The sequence below is a fragment of the Halichoerus grypus genome, chromosome 7 (genome assembly GCF_964656455.1).
Source record: "Halichoerus grypus chromosome 7, mHalGry1.hap1.1, whole genome shotgun sequence".
Lineage (NCBI taxonomy): Eukaryota > Metazoa > Chordata > Mammalia > Carnivora > Phocidae > Halichoerus > Halichoerus grypus.
The window spans coordinates 122,893,387-122,915,317 of record NC_135718.1 but is presented as its reverse complement, the minus strand read 5'-3'; the positions used below and the strand labels follow the sequence as shown (position 1 = coordinate 122,915,317).

At 39.9% G+C, this 21,931-nt stretch overlaps 1 long non-coding RNA gene across 3 annotated transcripts in view; it reads right to left on the bottom strand.

Annotated features, from left to right (window-relative positions):
• Positions 1 to 21,931, bottom strand: part of LOC118540934 (uncharacterized) — a 50,230-nt gene that overhangs the window by 14,000 nt on the left and 14,299 nt on the right. Inside the window, exons 1-3 of one of the 3 annotated variants that reach the window (XR_013449901.1) lie at positions 2,705 to 2,951; positions 1,065 to 1,386; positions 181 to 623 (exon numbers count right to left, since the gene is read on the bottom strand). This is a non-coding gene — a long non-coding RNA (uncharacterized LOC118540934). Of the gene's footprint in view, positions 1 to 180; positions 624 to 1,064; positions 1,387 to 2,704; positions 2,952 to 21,931 lie in introns of those variants that run through there. The other 2 variants (XR_013449900.1, XR_013449902.1) reach the window with 2 other exon arrangements.

Below are 21,931 nucleotides of genomic sequence, written 5' to 3'. Positions count from 1 at the left end.
CATGACCTGAGCCGAAGGCAGCTGCTTAACTGACTGAGCCACCCAGGTGCCCTGTAACAGATATTTTTTTGATGGCAGGAACAATAGTAGAAAACTGAACAATTCGTGACTGAGAAAGCAGTTGGCTTGGAGGCAGGATACGGAACAGTGGGTAGGAGGCACGTGTAGGACAAACTTTACCTACGTCCAGGTTGCTTAGAATTGGTGATAGTTGTTTTTTCGACCAGATTTTTTTTTAGTTTCTCAATGGTAATGACCTTTAGGATTGCAATCCAAATGACATAGGAAGAGCATCATTTAACAAGGCTGGCCATTCCCAACATTAATCATAATTTATGTAACTTGACCATATTATCTGCTTTACTTTGTTTTCAGTGACTCTGTCATTGGGAAATGTGTTCTGTCCCCTCCCTTCCTCTGAAGGTTGTTGCCAGGGTGGAGAGTGAGAGCTGCAAGAGCATATCGAGTGTCTCATGTTGAGATGATCACTGGGTGGCTCTTTCCAGATGATTTGTGTCTGATTTTGCTGCAGTTGTGAAGATTAATAGCAGAACCACAAAAGCAGTTTACCAGTGGGACTCTAGAGTGTCAAATATTGAGGGCGTCGATTTAGTCTGAGGGGACTGATGGAAGAGAAGGAAGAATCATTCATTAATTAAGCAAGTATTTCACAAGCGCTTAATATAGGCTTATTGAAGGAGGTGTTACTAGGAAATAAAGGGAAAGCTAAAACAAGGCCTCCTCCCTCTAACAATCCAAAATCCATGTGGGGACACAAAATGTCCATAGCAAAATAACTGAGTGGAAGGTCAGAGCTGTTTTGGTCAAATCTCAGGGCCATGTACAGGAATTCGGGGCCAAGAGAGGGCATTTTAGCTGAAAGTCTTGTAGAGGAGGTGGGATTTTGGTTTCCAAATTTACACCTAGTAATTGCCTCTTTCCATTGAGCATGCCTGAGAATTTCGAATAATGTAATTTTTCAAGACCCCTGGTAGTCCTATTAGGGATGGAACAGAAGTGACACGATCCCCTCTGGGTCAACAGGACTGGTAGAAGAAGATTACCCGTAGCTGACAGGATGAGCTTACATTTACTGAGTTCTGCTGATATTCCAACCTCAGAAGAAAAACAGCTTTTTTTCAGAACAAAGCAAACACCCGTCTTTGTGACTCTGGGAATGTATTTATGGACAGCTGGAGCTTTCCCATGTCTGCTTCACCCAGCTCTTCCTGGAGATCAGCCAAAGCCTTTTTACAACACCCAGCAATGTGTCACTCCATGGTTGGGGATTCTGATCCAGATGTTTCTCTCCATTTTTTACAGAAGCCTGTCCCCGTGTGAAGCTGTCGCAGGCACGAGCCCACCAAAAGCCATGCTCTTCGGGGGCTGGAAAGAAATAAACAAAAAAGGAACATTTCAACTGTGTGAGATTTCAACATGTCATAAGCACAGGGAATGGGAATTCTGAGGATGCTGAGCACGGAAGGAACTTGAAAACACGCAAGGATGACTTGGACAATTGGGGCGCTTGCAAATTCTCTCTTCCTCCTAGAGCAATGATCTTGGTAACGGTTTCAGTGGTGTCTTAGTTCTTGTCTATGCATGAGTCTCCTATCTTCCCCTTTTATTTCCCTCTCGGCTCTAATAAAGAAACCACATAGAGGTTTGAGGTATTCAAAAGGGGGTGATATGCATCCTGCATGGTACACTCTGTAAACACTTTGCTGGAACAATAGGTAGCTTCGTGCTCCCTCCTCACCTTCACCAGCAACTCGTATTTTCCCTGTGATATTATTGCGAGCCCCAGAGGCACGGGTGTGCCCAGAACGCGCTAGGGTTAGCATCCACTGAGCCAGTGCGAGACACCTGCTTTAAAGGGACATGTCTGTTTCTGGCTGGAATCTGCCCTCCCCAGAGCTCTGCACTTCAAATATTGCGGTAAGAGATTTCTCGGACACACAGTGAGATGTTTCCACTTGCGAGAAAATGGTAATTGAATCGACAAAATGGAAGGATGTGGCAGTTGGTCAGTAGTTTCTTTGTGGCTCAGAGTCAATAGCAACAAGATTTTCGACTTTCTTTGGCAGTAAGACTGCTGATTCCAAAGAATAGTTTCATAAAGCATTTTTAACAGACACCATATGGGTGTGTGTCTCTTTCTTTAAATTCCCTCCTACAGAGAGTTTATTTTTCCTTACTCACCCTCTTTTGGATACTACTGTATCTGTTTAAAGAACTATAAATAAAAAACCAAATCCTCCCCAAGAATTAGCCATAAAAGTCAGAGATTTTTTTTTCTTTTTTCTTTTTATGGGAAAGATGTTTTTTTCCCAGAGACTTTTGTCTGGTTTACAAATGACAAAGGACTTGCTTAGCATAATTGTCTTTGGGTAGGGTGGTCATACTCAGGGATGCCAGAGACAGGAGGAAGATATTATTTCTGCTCTGAAATATTTTGTACTTTTTTTCATTTTTTAACAAATTTAATTCCAGTATAATTAACATAGAGTGTTATATTAGTTTTAGGGGTACAACATAATGATGCAACAACTTTATACATTATTCAGTGCTCAGCATGGCAAGTGTACTCTTAATCTCCTTCACCTATTTCACTCACCCAGTTCGGCTATTGTAAATAATGCTGCTTGAACATAGGGATGCATAGATCTTTTTGATTAGTGTTTTTGTGTTCTTTCATACATACCTGGTTGTGGAATTACTGGATCATAATGTAGCTCTATTTTTAATTTTTTGAGGAACCTTTATATTGTTTTCCACAGTGGCTTCACCAGTTTGCATTCCCACCAACAGTGCGTGAGGGTTCCTTTTTCTCCACATCCTCGCCAACACTTGTTTCTTGTGTTGCTGATTTTAGCCATTCTGACAGGTGTGAAGTGATATCTCATTGTCGTTCTGATTTGCATTTCTCTGATGATGAGTGATGTTGAACATCTTTTCTTTTTTTTTTTTTTTTAAGATTTTATTTATTTGAGAGAGAGAGAATGAGAGACAGAGAGCATGAGAGGGAGGAGGGTCAGAGGGAGAAGCAGACTCCCTGCTGAGCAGGGAGCCCGATGTGGGACTCGATCCCGGGACTCCAGGATCATGACCCGAGCCAAAGGCAGTTGCTTAACCAACTGAGCCACCCAGGCGCCCCTGAACATCTTTTCCTGTGTCTGTTGGCCGTCTGTAGTCTTTGGAGAAATGTCTGTTCATGTCTTCTGTCCACTTTTTAATTGGATTATTTGTTTTTTTTTTTGTTTTTTGGTGTCAAGTTGTGTAAGTTCTTTATATAATTTGGATACTAACCCTTTACCGAGTATGTCATTTGCATGTATCTTCTTCCATTCCGTAGGTTGTCTTTTAGTTTCGTTGATTGTTTCCTTTGTTGTGCACAAACTTTTTATTTTGATGTGGTCCCAATAGTTTATTTTTGCTTCTGTTTCCCTTGTCTCAGGAGACATATCTACAAAAATGTTGCTATGGCCATTGTTGGAGAAATTACCACCTGTGCTCTCTTCAAGGATTTTTCTGGTTTCAGGTCTCGCATTTAGGTCTTTCATCCATTTTGAGTTAATTTTTGTGTATGGTGTAAGAAAGTGGTCTAGTTTCATTCTTCTGTGTGTAGCTGTCCAGTTTTCCCAACACCATTTGTTGAAGAGATTGTCTTTTTCCGCTGCATATTCTTACCTCCTTTGTCAAAGTTTAATTGACCATATAATCATGGGTTTATGTCTTGTATTTTGTACTTAGACCCTGCATCAGCTATGCTTAAATTAATAAGAAAATGAATGTTTTACTGTCTTTAGGGCCTGTAGTTTCTTTCCTGCTTTAAACCAATAATGATTCCAGATTTTGCAACAAAATTCAGTTGCAAAGCAGAGACTTTGTTGTGGAATGGGGAGAGGTTGCAAAGTCATTTGGTGCTGATAGCTTGGGTAGATGGCCATCACCTGCTGTTTGTATAAATTGCATTTCTCTCCTTAATTAGGACTAGATGTATTTGCATATTTAGAGATGATTTCATCATCACATTATACTATTCTGTAGTCCTAGATCAACGAGTCATTTAACAGTGTTCCTTCTGTCCAGATGACACCCCCTCCCAAGAAAAAATAAGTTCACTGCCAACTTTCCCATCTTTCCAGGAATATTTGGGGGTGGAGGGAATTTGATAAACTACAGAAGTTTATAGGCATTGATTTATCCAAAGACTTTTTAGAAGATGTTAGTTAATATTGGTGTTATGTCTTCCAGTGGTCTATAATAGAGGTCATTAGCTAAATGCCATAATGCTGATGACTCAGGGGATGCTCAAATTTGTGTCAGCATTTGCACTTGACATTGGTGCTCCAATCCCCCTGGACACTCACACAGACACTGTACGTTTGAGTCTATGGTAGGAGTTAGAATCCATGTATAAGCTTCATGTTAACTGAAGACAAACAACAACAACAACAACAAAAACCCACTTCTCTCCCCCTCGGGCTGCTGCTGAGCAACCTTGGAGCATCCCAGGGGCAGAAGCAGCCAACTGGGCTAGGCACGCCATTTAGCACATAAACCACGGGGACTCTGTAGAGCAGCACAGCCTATAATTCCCAAAGTGAGAGTCCAAGAGGGAAAGGGGAAATAAATAGATCTCACCTGAAGTACGTTCTAAGCAGTCACAACTCCCTTTGGAAGAAATCAGCTCAAAATGTCCCTAGGAGTTACCGAAGTTAGAATAGTCCAGCGATTACCCCATAAGGATAGGCAGACACCAAGGGAAGGCAAAATTTGGGTGAAACGCTCTTAACCTGGCCAAGGTCATTGCCCAAATATGCAATTATCCGGAGGAGAGTTTTACAAGTGTGGTCTATGTGTAAATGGGGGATTTACAGTTTAGCTTTTAAAAAAATTGTTCCCAGCGGTGGCCATCTCCTGAGCCAGAATCAGGGTTACCAAGCAACAAGAGAAACAAAGGCAAGTTCCAAGAAGTTCTTTAATCCTCACAGCTGAAGGGCTTTGCTTCACTGTTCTCCACCCTAGTGCAAGAGACATTTCCAGGCAGAATTGATCCTTCTTCTCTTTGTCTCTGCCCTCACCACACCCCCATCTCCCACAGCACTCTGTTTACACTGTTAATTTTAGCACAGAATACATTTTGCCATGATACCATGGCTTTTAAGTGGTCTGCATGTTTTCCAATTAGATCACTGGCCCCTTTAAGACAGGATGCCTGTCTTTTTTTGGTCTTACCGACTTAGTGCCCCAAACAGTATCTTCCTATACGTAATAGGTTTACAATATATTGAATGTTAAGTGTATATTAATTATTTTTGCCTATTAATGTTCCAACATTCCTTTAAGGCCTATCTCAACTGCTTCCTCTTCCAAGAAGCTTCTTCTTATCTCCAATGTGTTGTCATTTCCCTCTGAATTCCTACAGAATTCCTTTACCTCTTCCGTGAAGCTTATTTTGCCTTGTAGTACAGTCATTCCAGTTTGGCCTTAACTGTGTGCTCCTTCAGGATAGAAACCATGTCTTCCTTGGCTCTATATCCTTGGATACAAACACTTGCAGAGACTTGCTCACTCACTTATTCATTCCTTCCTTCCACGAATATAACTGAGCAGTAACTATATGGATTCTGTTCTAGGGCTGGAGGGATAAAGCGCACATAACAGACATGCCTCACAGAGCTTAAAGTCTCAAGGGGAATTTTGACAAGTAAAGAGAAAATTAAAGCTCAGTGCTTTGATGGGATACAGAGTCCATGAGATCACTTGACCCCAATTCAGGGGATCAATGGAGACTTCCTGGAGTAAGTGACACTCATGCTGAGGCTTAAGGAAAGAAGGAACTGTATATGCAGAGACCAGGAAGTGAGAGAGAGAGACTGGTATACATAAGATGGAGGAAGAAGTTTAGAAGTTTAAACTGGCTCAAATGGAGAACGCTTTAAATTTACATCATACGTTTCTCTCTAGAAAACTGAAATTTATAGGAGCAAGGCATAAAAAAGAGAAACCTAAGTTCATATAGATGACTGTGCTAGCAAGAAATTCTGCCTTCCAGATCAGTTCTCTCTCCTTTAAATATTTCTATTTCTGCATTTGTTTGTTTCAAGGCCAAGCCTCTTTTCCATCATCACCCTCATGGAAATCTGTTGATGCAGAAAATAAATATATACAAGCATTTGTTGAAGCTTATGGCACCTTAAGTCATTTTACTTTCTGGTTAAACAGTGTTCGCTCTGATAGTTCATCCTTAAGTAAGAGAATAACTTGTCACAAGTAAGTTGGCAAGTAAGTACTTAGAATTAAAAAAGTGAACATGTGGGGAACATTTTTACGGTCTGTGAGCACATCGACCTGAATGTGACCTGGCAAAGTTGGTTTCAGGAAACCAACATCGAGAGGGTTTTTGTTCTGCGGATCTACAGTTTCAACAGGGAAAGAGGAAATGGAACTATAAATAGACTGACCATATAAGTTATCATCCCAACTGGGACACCTTCAGAGTCAAATGGAGAACACAAAACAGCTTTGCGTCAAGAAACAGGGACAAACTGGGACCACCCACATAAACTGGGACATATAATCATTCTATCTATAACTAAAAAATTCGCAGATTTAGACATCTTCATGAGCACAGTTTCTCTCTCTTTGCTTTCATTCTAGACCACATTTTACAGAAGACACTCTGAAAATAGTTGATGTTCAAAGAATGTTCTTAACTATATCCTAAAAACAGGAGAATCACATCTCCTTCCCTCATCCATAGCAAATTGGGTCTTTCATCTCTAATTACAAAATCTCTAAAAATTGCCCAACTGCATAGTCAATATTTATGAGTATGAAATAATAAGCAGTATATATATTGATCTCTTCCCCCGATTCCTGCTAAGAGTTGGTCTTTGACTCCAGTTCCTATGACACAGAACCCCCCAAACCCTTGTAATTTCCTGAGTGATGGGAACATCTGACACAGGGCTCCTAAATCCCTTGGAATTTCCTAGGTGGTAAGAGTGTCTTTTGTTCTAATGAGGCAACTCTTTGTTGGCTCTTGAATGGAGGCTGGTCACCAGAAAGACCAAGCCGTGATTAGAAGCTTGAAACTTTAGCCCCACCCCACCCCTCATTCTCCAGAGAAGAGAGGGGGCTAGAAATTAAGTTAATAATTGATCGTGCCTACATGATGAAGCTTCCATAAAAATGCCTAAAGTATGAGGTTCAGGGAGTTTCCAGATTGGTGAATACATCCACATGCAGGGAGAGTGGTGTATCCAGAAGTTCCTGTGCTTAGGAGCCTTACAAACCTTGCCTTATATATCTCTTCATCTGGCTATTCATTTGTATCCTTTAAAATATCTTATGTAATAAATCAACAATAGTAATTAAATTGTTTTCTTGAGTTCTGTGGACCCCCCAAGCAAATTATCAAACTCAAGGAGAATGTTATAGGAACCTCAGATTTGTAGCCAAGTCAAATAGAAGATATGAGTAACCTGGAGAACTGTTACTTACAATGGGCGTCTAAAGTGGGGGGGCAGTCTTGTATGATTGAGGTCTTCACCTGTGGAGACTATTTAAACTCCACACAGCGTCAGAATGGCTTGGTGTGGAAAACACACACATCTACTGTCAGAAGTGTTGTATGAGCAGAGGAAAACAGAGTTTTTACCAAACAGTGAGCCTCCAGAACTACCTAACACTCTAGATCAGCATCATCCAATAGAACTTTCTGCAGTGATGGAATGTCTTCTATGTACACGCTCCACTATAGTAGCCACTAACGACATGGACTATCGAGGAGTTGAAATATGGCAAGTATGATGGAGAAACTATGTTTTAAATTTTAATTATCATTAATTGAAAAGTAAATTCAAACAGCTAATATGGCTAGCAGCTACCGTATTACATAATGCATCTCTAGACTGCTGGGAGTAAAAAAGATGACATGTGAATGGTACTAAGATAAAAACAGAACGTCTTTCATTTTCTTGTCCAGTGTGTGCACACACCACCAGGATCCTAGGAGGGCAAAGTCTCAGCCTTTCCTTTTGAGAATCAATTTCATCTCTATTAAACATAAGAAAAAGAAAGACCTTAAAATATACAGATATCAAGAGTATTTGTGGCACAGAGCACTTATTTGCATGTCCATTCTACTTGAAACACTGTGGAAAGAGTTTATACTAGTGGAAAAGATGGTGAACATGAACAAGAACTTCCTCATCCCATCCTATACAATGCTTTAAAGAAATGCAAAATTTCTCAAGAAAGTCCTATTTCTGCCAGAGCCTTCTATAACAGTATCTTAAGGCCCCAAAACCCTCTCCTGGCGTTTTATTCTTCTCAATAAAAGAAAAGAAGGCTCAAAGCAATTGACACTAGATTTCCCAATCTCATCAAATGTATCCCTCTCTTCTGTCTTAAGCTCTTTGAATCTCCTCTGTGGCTCTTACTACTTCCTGTTTTGTGTTGGCTGTGTAACTAATACAAAACAGTGAGAAATGGATGCCATGGAAGGCAGGTTCATCATATTACCTCTCCTACTGGATAGTGAGTACTTTGAGGGCAAGCACTGTATATTCCCTAGCATTAGGTATGGTTTTTTCATGAATAGTAAGTTTGTTAGGAAATATTTGTTAGTTCTTTTAGAATTTTTTTCTTTATAGATAACTCACATTTTGTAAAAATCAAGTTTCCAGAACATGAAATGAGATAAGGTAAATTCCTAACTTTGACAGCAAGCCTACTGTCAGGGAGTCATAGGAACTCATGAGTCCCTCCCAATTGTAGTGCCTCAGAGATCAGTAATGCAGATATCATAATTGAATATAAATTTTAGGGTGCGGTAGACTGATGTTTTTCTCTCTCTTTTTTTTCTTTTGAGAGAGAGAGAGAGAGAGAGAGCATATTAGCCGGGGGGGGGGGGGGGGGTGGGCAGAGGGAGAGGGAAAGAGAATCCCAAGCAGACTCCATTCTCAGTATGGAGCCCAACTCGGGCCTTGATCTCACGACCCCGAAATCATGACCTGAGCCAAAATCAAGTCAGTCACTTAACTGACTGAGCCACCCAAGTGCCCCAGGACTGATTTTCTCTTAAAATAGCAAGCTGCTACAAGTCTTTTGAAAAGTAATATGGAAATTTCTACCAAAAGCCTTTGATATAATAATTTTGTAGTTGAGATTCATTCTCTTTTTTTATTTATTTTACAACAGGAAGTTGGTATCTCTTTAAAAATTGAAGTATAATTAACATACAGTATTATATTTGTTGCAGGTGTACACTATAATGATTCAACAATTCTATTCATTATTCAATGCTCATCGTGATAAGTGTACTCTTAGTTTCCTTTGTCTATTTCACCCATCCCCCTCTTCCCCTCTGGTAATCACCGGTTTTGTTCTCTGTATTTAAGAGTCTGCTTTTTTGTTTGTATCTTTTTTTTATTTGTTTATTTGTTTTGTTTCTTAAAGAGATCATTCTCAATGGAATAATTTTTAAACCACTTTACTGAGGTGTGATTGATATACCAGAGCTGTACATATCTAATATATGCAACTTGTTCAATTTGGAGATAAGTATACACCCATGAAATCATCACCACAATCTATGCCATAAACACCTCCAACATCTCTAAATGTCTCCTCCCATCTTTTTTACTTATTATTAGTTTGTGTGTGTGTAATCAGATCACCTGTCATAAGATCCACCCCCTTACCAAATGTTCAAGCATACAATACAGTATTATTATTTACTATGCTGTACAGTAGATCTCTAAGACTTTCATCTTGCATCATTAAAACTTTGCTCCCTTTGATTACTACCTCCCTGCTTTCCTCTCCTCCTAGGCCTTGGCAATCACCATTCTACTCTCTATTTCTATGAGTTTGATGATTTTTAGACTCCTCAAAAAAGGGTATTATTTGTCTTCTGTGTCAGCTTATTTCACTTATTTCACTTATAATGTCCTCAAGTTTCATTCTTATTGTTGCAAATGACACGATTTCCTTCTTTTTTTAAGATTGAATAATATTCTATTGTATGTATATACTTCTTCTTTATCCATTCATCTATCAGTGGACCTTTATGTTGCTTCCATGTCTTGGCTATTGTGAATAATGTTGCAATGAACATTGAGATCAGAACTCTTCAGGATTATGATTTCATTTCCTTTGTATATAAACCCAGAAGCAGAATCGCTGGATCTTATGGTAGCTATATTTTTAAACTTTTTTTTAGATTTTTTATCTATTTATTGTGGGGGGAAGGAGAGCAAAGAGGGAGAAGCAGACTCCCCGCTGAGCAGAGAGTCTGACACGGGGCTTAATCCCAGGACCCTGAGATCATGACCTGAGCCGAAGGCAGAGGCTTAACTGACTGAGCCACCCAGGCACCCTGGTAGCTATATTTTTAATACTTGAGGAGCTTCTGTACTGTTTTACATGGTGGCCATATAAATTCACATTCCCTGCAGTGCACAAAGGCTCCCTTTTCTCACCATCCCCACCAACATGTTACCTTTCGTTTTGTTGAGAACAGTCATCCTAACAGGGACGAGGTGCTATCCCACTGTGGTTTTCATTTGCATTTCTCTGACCACTAGTAATGTGGAGCACCTTTTCATATACATGTTGGCCATTTGTATGTCTTCTTTAGAGAAATTTCCATTCAGGTCCTTTGTTCATTTTTAAATTTGAGTTATTTGGGGTTTTTTGCTATTGAGTTGTAGGAATTCTTTATATATTTTGGGATGAATCCTTTATCAGATGTATAGTTTACAAATATTTCCTCCCATTTCATAGGTTGCCTTTTCATTCTGTTGTTTCCTTTACTGTCCAGAAGGTTTTTAGTTTGATATAATCCCACTTGTCTATTTTTGCTTGTGTCGCCTTTGCTTTTGGTGACATATCCAGAAAAAATCATTGCCAAGGCCAATGTCAAGAGGTTTTTCCCTGTGTTTTCTTCCAATAGTTTTATGGTTTTAGGTCTTATATTTAATTCTTTAATCCATTTTGAGTTGATTTTTGTGTATGGTATAAGGGTCCACCAATGAAATAATTTAAATACTGGGAAAATGTATATAGAGGATCTTCATTTCTGCCTTATTTGTAATGGTGAAAAACTGCAAACCACCTAAGCATTCAACAATAGGAAAATGATTAATAAATTACTGACCAGTTATAAATGTACCATTGTGAAACTATTTTAGAAGTTTTTATTGATATTGGAATGTTCACAATATAATATTAAGTAAAAATAATATAAGAAAAAAAGTCAAGGGGGAATTCACCAAGATACTGAATAATCACTTCTGATGGGTTCACTTAGATGTTTACCCCCTTTAATCCTATATATTTTACTTAATGTCATTGATATTAAATATTTATGAGTATGTAATATGTGATTTGACATTAAATGTTTCCTCTTTTTTAGAGATAATCCTGACTAACAGAGACTTAGGACAACAAACTTCGAGAAAGTCAAGTACTCAAAGATTTTATGTTTTACTTGTTTGTTTCTTTTCTGTGGAGAGAGGAAGGTAGATGGCTTGCCATGTTTTAATCCAGCGTCTTGATTTTGAACAATAGGCTTAAATGCTTAATACTTTTGTGGCCAGATAAGTGAGAAATGGTCAGTAGTGAGTTCCAAACTGAATAGTGACAAAAATATTAACACAAAAATATATCTCAATTTTAATACATACTGATTTTTTTTAAATGGGTTTTGTAGGGTGCTTGGGTGGCCAGTCGGTTAGCGTCTGATTCCTGTTTTTGGCTCACGTCATGATCTCATGGTTGTGGGATTGAGCCCTGCATCAGGCTATGGGCTAGACATGAAACCTGCCTGAGATTCTCTCTAGCTCTCTTCCTCTTCCCCCCCACCCCCCACATGTACTCTCTCTCTCTCAAAAAAAAAAAAAAAAAAAGGGCTTTGTAAAATAATAAATAAAAGAAAAGCCCTCTTAGGAAAACTAAAGCCAATAAAAATAATGGGATTAGATGATGGGTATATTTTTATCATAATGTAAAGCCTCATCTTCCAGCATAAGTCTTGCCTCTTCATACCTCCCTGTGATGAATCTTGGGCTGCTTTCTGACCAGCAGATTTTTAAAAAATGGTCAGTATTTGTGTAGAACATAGAGTAAAAGAAAAAAACAATGGCAAATGGGAGAAATGAAAGCTTGGGGAAGTCCAGATGTAATTGTGCAGGTGATGTTGTAGCTCTAGCAATCTCTTTGGGACCCTGAATGCCTATCAATTCAAAGTTCACCGCACAAATCTTTGCAGGGAGCAGACAATATGTATTAAATGAATTAAAAACAGAGGGGGTTCATATTTCACCTACTCGGACCATTTGTTCTTTAGAGTTTTCTTCTGGTGAAATTTGCCTTTTTCTAACAAGGTGTAATTTAAAGAGTAGGGGCTAAAAAAGAGTTAAAAATTGTAGAAAAATCTGAGAAAAGTATAAACACAGTCTTTTCCTGGAGGATTTGCCATTTAAAACTGCAGCTGTTTTTAATGCCAGGTATCCTTGGTGGCCAATGCCTCATGAAAGCATAGGAGCTGCAGAGAACAGGGTTCAAGTGCTCCCTGAGGGCATGGCTTGTAGCTTTCCACTCATTATGGAATCCAGCCTTGAAAACCAGTGCCCAGACTGAGCCCATTGCACTGCCCCACCAGAAAGAGAGAAGAGGTAAGAGGATCTGAAGAATGTAAAATGGAAGACATTTGGACAGTGATTAAATTTAAGGGATCTAAAAATTTTTAATTCATCCCTCATTTGGGTATGAAAAAAAAAAAAAAAGAGCCAGAGAACATATATTATAGGCCTGCAGCTAGGCTGAAGGAAGGGATAGGAGATGAGGCTGATCGAAATTTCCTGTTCAGTATCCTTGGGGGTATGAGATGTATGAATGGTTTTCCAGTTCTCAGACTGTTGGTTTCAATAATATCAAAAGGATCTTTTTTTTTCTTTGCTTCCTCCTGATTTTTCCTGCACTTTATCTCCCTTGTCCCTGAGGGAAATTCAAGGGTTATCATAATTATGCCTAACATTTCAAAATCATGTTTAATTTAATCAAGCCTATTTGCATGGACAGAAATAAGGGTTTTGGAGCCAGGGAAATTTGAATCTGGTCCCTTCTCCACTACTTGCTAATTGTGTGTTCTTGGGCAGCCACTTAACCTCTCTAGTTCTCAGTCTCCTTGGATGGAAAAGGAAGATCAATGCTATCCACTTCCAAGGATTTGTTGTGTACAGCAGCCCAGTGCCTGGTGCACTGTAATCACGTAGTGGATTTCAGTTGTTAGTATATGCTCAACAAATCTGTTTCAGGCTCTCTACTATTTAATATATAACTCCTTGCCTTCAGAATCAAGGTAAGATCAAAGGTAGACAAATATAGTGTAAGGAATAAGACAAGACCATTAGAAAAAAGAAGGAAGGAGAGAAGGGAGGGAGGGAAGGAGGAGAGAGGTTGGGAGGATGGGAATCACAGTAAATAAACGAATCCAGGGAAGGAAGAGATCACAGGGATGAGCCACTCTCATACCTAGCTCATCGGACCCTCACCACAATTCTGTGATGGAGGTATGAGAATGATGAATGCATTTGACAGGGTGGAAAAACCAAAGCCCAGAAAGGTCCCAGCTCCATTTCAGCTGCTAGAAAATAAAGTGATGTATTTAGAAAATTCTGAAGTTTCTTTCAAGGCTGTAATTTCATTATTCTTTGACTTTCGTAAAGTAAGCCTACTCGTCTATGAGATTTGATACTAGAACTCACATGTCTTGATTCTCAACCCAAGACTTTGTGCTGAGGCCAGAAGGGCTTGGGAACTAGGAGAATCTTGCTTCAAACGAAAATGAAAATTTCAGCTGTTCAGAAATAACCCCCTTCCTTTTCTCCCGGCACCGTTTTCACATGGGCTTAAAAATTCTCAGTACCATGGCCCTACCAATGTGTCTCCAAATGTGCTCATGCCTAAATAATGATTTCCAACTTCCGACAACAAAGTCCTTTCACTCTGTTGTAATTACACCCAGTTCTTACATGCTTCTGGTGTTTGCTCAGTTCTGTCAGACTTCTCCACACTCAAGCTTCCCTCCATGCCAGAAGACACAAATCTTTTTACCTCTTAGTCTTATTTCCTTTCTTTTTAGTTGTTTATTCTATTAAAAGAAGTCAATCTTGCTTTCCAAAATAAATATTTAAAGCTGAAGTTCTACTCTTCTGTCAAAAGACAAAATAGGCACACCAACAGAAGAGCCTGTCACACGCTTAGAAGAGTAACAGAGGAGACCAAGCATTTATACTCGTGGGTGCGTAAGTACATGTATGAATGTACACTCTGCCTGTGGTGTACTTCATGGTTGGCTTCTTTAGACTCCAATTTGATCTGAAGTCCAAAGTGGCCTCAGCTCCCCAAAGCCCTTAGGGCCTTATTTTGTTCCAAGAGACAATGCCATAGCAATGTCATGTTTGCCTGGTTACAAAGACTTCCACAGAGGCCAGTATATTCCCGGCAAGGTTTAGCAGGCACTGAATTTGAAATAACTATCGCATCTCTGTAATTTGGTTCTGACTGCTTTTATTCAATGAATCTGTTAATAAGGATGTATGTAGTAAATCCTTATTATGTGGAGAAGGGGAAATATACTTGACTAACATTTTTAAATGGAGAAATTACATTTGCATTCAAGGTAAAAAAATTACTTTTGGGTATGCTTAGTCATGTTGAAAAAATCCGTTACTTTATTTTACTCATTTGATGACGTGTGGAACCTGTTCTTATTGCCTTCACCGAGCACCTAAAATAGATATTGGCATAGAACAAATGCTACATGACGTGTGATCCACATAAATGCTAAGAGCAACAGGACATATGTATCATAACAGATACTATACAGCAGAAAAACTAGAGGCCTTGAGATGCGTTTGGGATCTTCTAATTAAAAACTTTGCAACTTCCCCGATGTTTATAGCAGCAATGTCCACAATAGCCAAACTGTGGAAAGAGCCAAGATGTCCATCAACAGATGAATGGATAAAGAAGATGTGGTATATATATACAATGGAATATTATGCAGCCATCAAAAGGAATAAGATCTTGCCATTTGCAACTACGTGGATGGAACTGGAGGGTATTATGCTGAGCGAAATAAGTCAAACAGAGAAAGACATGTATCATATGACCTCACTGATATGAGGAATTCTTAATCTCAGGAAACAAACTGAGGGTTGCTGGAGTGGGGGGTGGGGTGGGAGGGATGGGGTGACTGGGTGATGGACACTGGGGAGGGTATGTGTTCTGGTAAGTGCTGTGAATTGTGCAAGACTGTTGAATCTCAGATCTGTACCTCTGAAACAAATAATGCAATATATGTTAAGAAAGAAAAAAAGAAGAAGAAGAATGTAGCAGGAGGGGAAGAATGAAGGGGGGGAAATCGGAGGGGGAGAAGAACCATGAGAGACAATGGACTCTGAAAAACAAACTGAGGGTTCTAGAGGGGAGGGGGGTGGGAGGATGGGTTAGCCTGGTGATGGGTATTGAGGAGGGCACGTTCTGCATGGAGCACTGGGTGTTATGCACAAACAATGAATCATGGAACACTATATCTAAAACTAATGATGTAATGTATGGGGATTAACATAACAATAAAAAATTAAAAAAAAAAAAAAAACTTTGCAACTTGACCAAGTCATCAATTCTTCTATGTAAAGTGGTGGTAATAATAGCATCTTCAAAGTGTTATTGAGAAGATGTATGTAAAGATTACATGTAATTAAGGCATGTGCCTAACATAGTGCCTTGCACATAATAAATGCTCAATAAAGTTTGTTAAATCTGAACTAACTGAATTTCAAAGAACATACTGAAGGACGGGCACAATGAAAAGAAATGAGAGAAAGAGTAGGTTAGTAATTGGGGTGGAAGGATGGATCTCAGAGATAAGCCAGGCCAGAAAGGAGAAGAAAAGAAAAAGTCCAGCATGGCAGGAAGAAAAAGTGAGTCCAGATGACATGCTGTGGATATGGTAAGGATGTCTTTGGGTCTTTGTGCTTGGTAAAGCCATTTTCTGACAAATTAATAAAATGATATTTATAAAAGTACACAGATGCTATTAATTAATAAGCTAAAATGAATTTTAAAGTATTTCTGAATTCATGGTAGCTTTTTTTTATCATTATATATTTTTTTAATCAAAAGATTCTAAAAAGTAAAACCACTATTATATAAGGATCTAGACTCTGACATTCAAAAAGATTTACAGCACTGGGTCGGAAACCACTTGTTCAGACTGTTAGTAACTGAAGGACTGTAACACCTCGTATAAGGTCTCACACGCTGGCCCAAGAAACTCCCTGGTTCAAGTTATGCCACTGTGTGCATTCTCCAATAGATCCAATAGCACACTTTCATGAGAGCATGCACAAATTACGTGTTAGCTTTACATATTTACATATGAAATATTAAAACTGCCCCCTGTTGATGACGTGAAAATGGTGCCAAATCAATTATTATACGTTTTACCACGCACACACAGAGCCCCACGTGGAATTGAGGCCAAAATGGTCTTTGAGTTTGGAGGAGAGTTCCTGAAACTGCAGACAAACTGGATGGAGAGAGTAATATCATCAGGAAATAGAGATATTGGAAAGTCCAAAGTCCTGAAGGGAAATCTCTCTTCAAAGGGAACGATTCTCCATGTCTCTGACTCTTACAGAGCTGGACTCAGCTAGCTTTAAGCTAAAAAGTTGTTTGCTTGTTTTCACATAGGTCCTGGCAAGCCACAGTTGGGAGGGGGGTGGTTCTGGGCTTGCAGTTAGAATAGGTGGTCAGGAGTCAAAAGGTTGGGGTTCTATTTTCATTTCTTTCCAATTCCTTCTTTCCTTTCCCTGACAGCTTACCTGTTGGCAAGACATGGGTAAAAACTGCTGCCTCTCAGTATTGTAAACTTCTTTAATGAGGATGTGCTTTTATATGATAATAGGGAAGGAGTGGTCCACATAAATTATGAGGGATGTTAACATTAAGTTGGTTCACTAAGTTGGTTCCTGTTGCTAAAATAAGTATTAACTTGCCATTAAATATAGGCTCATGGGTAAGCGTCAGGAACATAGCATCCTACAGGGATGATGGATACATGATATAATCTACACTTATTCTGCTAGTCATAGGTGAACCAAAAGCTTCAGGCCCAAGAATAAATGGACATTGTAGAAGGCCCACCTAAACTCCAAAGATGAAGATGAGAGGCTAAGGAAAAGGAGATGAAGTCAAAGATTACCTGTGTTTGTCAGAAGAAAATACAAGAATACACAATGCACAACCTACGCAAAGTCAACATCAAGATAGTTTCTGCCTTCCTCCTCTATTCTCTCCTCTGTTACCTGCAATATTTATTGAAATCTTAACTCTTGTTCAAGCTCTGTGGTAGGTCTTATATTTCAGGAGCAAGGCAGACATGGCTCTTCCCTCCTGGACCTGACAATTGCTCTTTCTAGTCATTTCCTCACATGCATTGCCTGGAAGTTGGAGGGCTGGGTCCCAGGGCCAGATCAAGCCCCAAAGGGAGGACATGGAGTTTCCTTAAATTGGGATGGATATTCACACTGCAGAGGTTTAAAGAAGCAGGACCTCTCATGGATAAGACTGATCTGCAGCTTTCGAGGACAAGGGGCCAATGCTATTCAATGGGGTCCATCCACGAGGGCACTTCTTATGAATAATTTGACCTTTTTCTTCGACAATAGTTACAATTATGTTTAGCCAAGAGTTTTTGTTGTTGTTGCTAATTTTGTGTTTGCTTGTCTTTTTAATTTCCTCTTATATCATAGGATTTCTATATGTACCCCCAACGCTTCAGAAAAATTTGATGTATCAGGATAGCTTTGTCTACATTTTTATATTTTGTTTTTTGTAAGTAGGCTCCATGCTCAATGTGGGGCTCAAAATCAAAACCCTGAGATCAAGAGTCACATGCTCTACCCACTGAGCCAGCCAGGCGCCCCTGTATGGGGATAACTTTACATGATAATGTTGCAGGGAATAAATGGATGGAGAAATTTTTTAGAAAGAAATAAGGAAAGTGTGGCCTGCCCCACATTCACCCCTCTGCTGAAACCTAGCATGACTTTGAGGAGGCTGTGTCTATGTGATCCAGGCACTTACCATCAGCTAAGAGACGCTTTCTCTGGGTGGTGTTGGGAGAGAAGAGAAGAAGCAGCAATGCAGTGAAGTAGCCTCCAGGGTCTCAAGAGACAGAGCCTTGCCTTTTCTAAAACACTGGCAAAGTGAACTGTGGAGGGTGTGTTTGTTGGGGGAGGCTGATGCCTGCCTTATAGCTGCTAATTAGAAGGGAAAAATCCTCTACTGAAAGTGAGGGGGCAACCTGTTAGGGAGAAGGATAACTATTTGAGAAAAGTGGAAGAAGTAGGAAATAGGTGAGGTCGAGGATGGCAGGGAGTTGATGAAGAAACACAGTACTGGTTCTTTAGTTCGGATGGTTTGATGTCCTTTGGGTGTCTTATTTTCTCCAGCAGATCATCCAAAGAGATAGATACAGGCAACAAGGGGGTCGGTGGAGCTTTGGTACTTGGCCAGGCAGGTACAGTGGAAGAACAACAGGGTACGAAAGTTAAGGGTGTTGGAAAGAAAATGGAGAAGTAATGGGCCAGAGACTATCTATCAGGAAAGGAAGGAATAAAGACAGACAGAAGCTGAGAGGGGGTAGAAAGTAGAGGGATCAGTGAGTTGGAGGTCTCAGTGAGGACAAACAACTATAGATTGAGAGTGATTGATTCAAGTTTATGTTCAGAGGCTGATGTCTGAAAAAATGTTTTTGCAGCTGGAGCAATTCCAGGTGATGACAAGTCCCAGGGTGTGTCTGTGGGAAGGGGTGCCTGCAATAGAAGAAGTCACTGGAAATGAATATGTCAAGGAAATAAATATCCAGAATTTCAAACATGGATATGATGTCATCTAGAAAAATGGGTGGATGTTGGATGGAGAAGAAGCCTGTGAGGATGCCAAAGTCTTCAATAAATCAAGAGCTGTGGTGAAGAGAGGTCTGCAGCTGACATTGAGCAGAAGGCATAGAACAGCATTGCTAAATGGGACAATCTACATCAGGGCAGGGGAACGTTCTTACGTGTGGGTGGAAGAGAAATTATCTGAAACTACAGTGTGGAACAAACATGTTATTTACTAATAGAAACCACAGAATTGGTGAGGTTGGGCTGTTATTTTTAACTTTTTCTTTAAGAAGAAAAATTTAAATAGAAAATGGATTAGCATCTTGTAAATGATATGGTTCCCTTGCTTGTATATTTTCTTTAAGTCGTGTTTTTTGCCTGTTGAGTTCACCCTAGTTTGAGGCTCTCTCTTGTTCTGCTCTGTGCCTGGTAGACTGGTTTACTTGTTTGTACAGCCCTGTAATGTATTATGACGACATATATAATGTACTAAACCTAGGTCTTTGTGACTCACAATTCTTAGGAAAGATTGAGAGCCATTAAATCATTCATTTATGGCTCAGTAATCTGATATATTATGATTATAAGCCTGAGAGTTGATGGCTACTATGTACACAAGCCCTGAAACAAAGTTCTAATGAAAGGAGAGAGAATGGAAGCAAATCTCTGTCCTTGACAGATTCACCCATTTATATGTTTATTGATTATATATTATATATCATGCACTGCTAGTTAAGTTAGTTGCTAGGGACATAAAGGTGATTAACTCCTGATCTTTCTCCTTGAGAGGCCATGGTCTAGAGGCAGAAATAATTACAGATCTTTGTTAAGGGTGTGATAGAATATTGTACAAAGCATTATGAATGTCTTCATGGGAAGGCCTTGGAGAAGTTCCTGAAGCTGACAACAGTTAGCTTGCATCTTGAAGTAAGAAAATCTTAGGTAAGGGTCTAGTAGTTGAGGTGGAGAAAGAGCACAGCATACAGAAAAGAACCAGGAGTTCTGCTGGGCTTTAAGCATAGGGTATGTGGAGGGAAGAAGCAGGTTGTATCAATGGGAAGGTATGGAGGGATCTCATCAGGAAGGGCCTTGAATGCCATGCTAAGGAGTTTGGATTCTAATCCAAAGAAAGTCAAGGCTATGTAGGATTTTACATAATTTTTTTAGATGGCAACACTGGCCACATGGACTGAGAAGAGTAGGGATGAGGGTTGGGAGAACTCAAGGCCAGAAGATCAGTTAAGAGATTATTAAAAAACAAAACAAAACAAAAAAACACTTGTGTGGGAAAGGAAAAGAGAGAGAGGAAAATAGAAGACATTTAGAAGGTAGAACTCCTAGGACTTGGTGGCTGAAATGTACATTGAAATTAAGAGAAAAGTACAGGAATTCCATGATGACTGCAGGAGTCTGGCCCATGTTTACTTGGTGTTCTGTGGGGGCCATTAATTATGATTAGAAACACTGGAAGAGACACAATTTTGGTTGTAGGATGAAGAAGAAGTGAGAGTTGCTGGTTAGGGAGGGAGGTGCAAACAACACTTTCACAGGATAGATTTGAGATGATTCTGAAAATTCCCAGCAGTGGTCTCTATAAGTAGTGGTTCTGTGAGTCTGGAACTCAGGAGAGAGTTCAGACTGAAAACATGGGATAAAGGGCAGTTTGTGGTTTCTCAAGGCCATGAAAGAAGATCCTCAACAGAATGCACAGAGCACATAGATGCTCAGCCTGAGAGACCTGAGATGAACTTTAGAGCATCCATGAAACAGACACAAATGAAATTATTTTTTCCCTTTAATTTTCCTCTTGCTACTTCGAAAATTGTCTTTGTTGAAAAGAAAGAAAGAAAAAGAGAAAGTATTGTTCCCTTATCACATGAGTAGAATAGAAGTGGGTGCTGCTGCAGAGTCAGATAAGACACACTCATCACCAGATGAAAGACAATGGGAGTGATCAAGAGTATGTATCATCCGAAGGAAACAGCCCCGTGCCACTCCAGGCAGTCTCCGTGCTGCCTAATCTCTGGCAGGTCCAGAAGAACTATAAACATGGTGTTTTATGGGAAATTTCCAGATTTAAAAAGCCCTGTGCGTGAATTCATTTATTCACCAATATGTGTTGTGCACCCCCTATGCGCCAGGCACTATTCTAGGATCTGCAGACTTTGCAGTGAGTAGAGGAGCAAAAATCCCTTTTTGTCTGGGTGAATGTTTGGATGAAGTTTACATTCAAGAATGGAGATACATAAAATAAACAAAGGAAATGAGGAAAATATATAGTATGTTAGTTGGAGACGCAAGCGCGAAAGACACAGGAAGCAAGAATGCGGGATGGATAATGTTGAAGTGGGCTGCAATATTAAAAAGGGTAGCAGAAAAAAGCCTTCCTGAGAAAGGAAGGTCTGAGTAAAAGCCTTAGGGAAGCGAAGGAGCCACCCACTTGGATAATTACTTTCATATTCATGTGAAAGAGAACAACAAATGTCTCCGAGGTAGTACTTTGCCCAGTGAGTTCAAAGAGGCCAGTGCAGCAGATGCAATGAGACCTCGAGGAAGAGTCTGGAAAGATGAGGGGAAATGTAAGGATGATAGGATCCTCCTGGGTCTTTGACGGCCACAGTGAGGGTCTGGGCAGTTATCCTAGGTGAGATGGGGAGCCACTGGTCTGTTGGAGCTGAGGAGGGACTCTGTGCTCGCTATGTTGAAATCATACTTCTACAGTCAGGGAAGGAGAGAGGAGACCCAAGACCACACTACTGCAGTAACTCTAGCTAGAAATGACAAGACTGGTAGGGGGACATAGAGTCAGATTTGCGATGTATTTGGAGGTAGAGACAACAGAATCTGCTGCTAGAAAGATCCAACGGAGAGAAAAAGCTAAGGATGCCCGCGAGAGGGGAGACAACTACTGGAAGAATGTTCTAGAGCAGGAGAGGTAGGATGGGTCCGGGGCC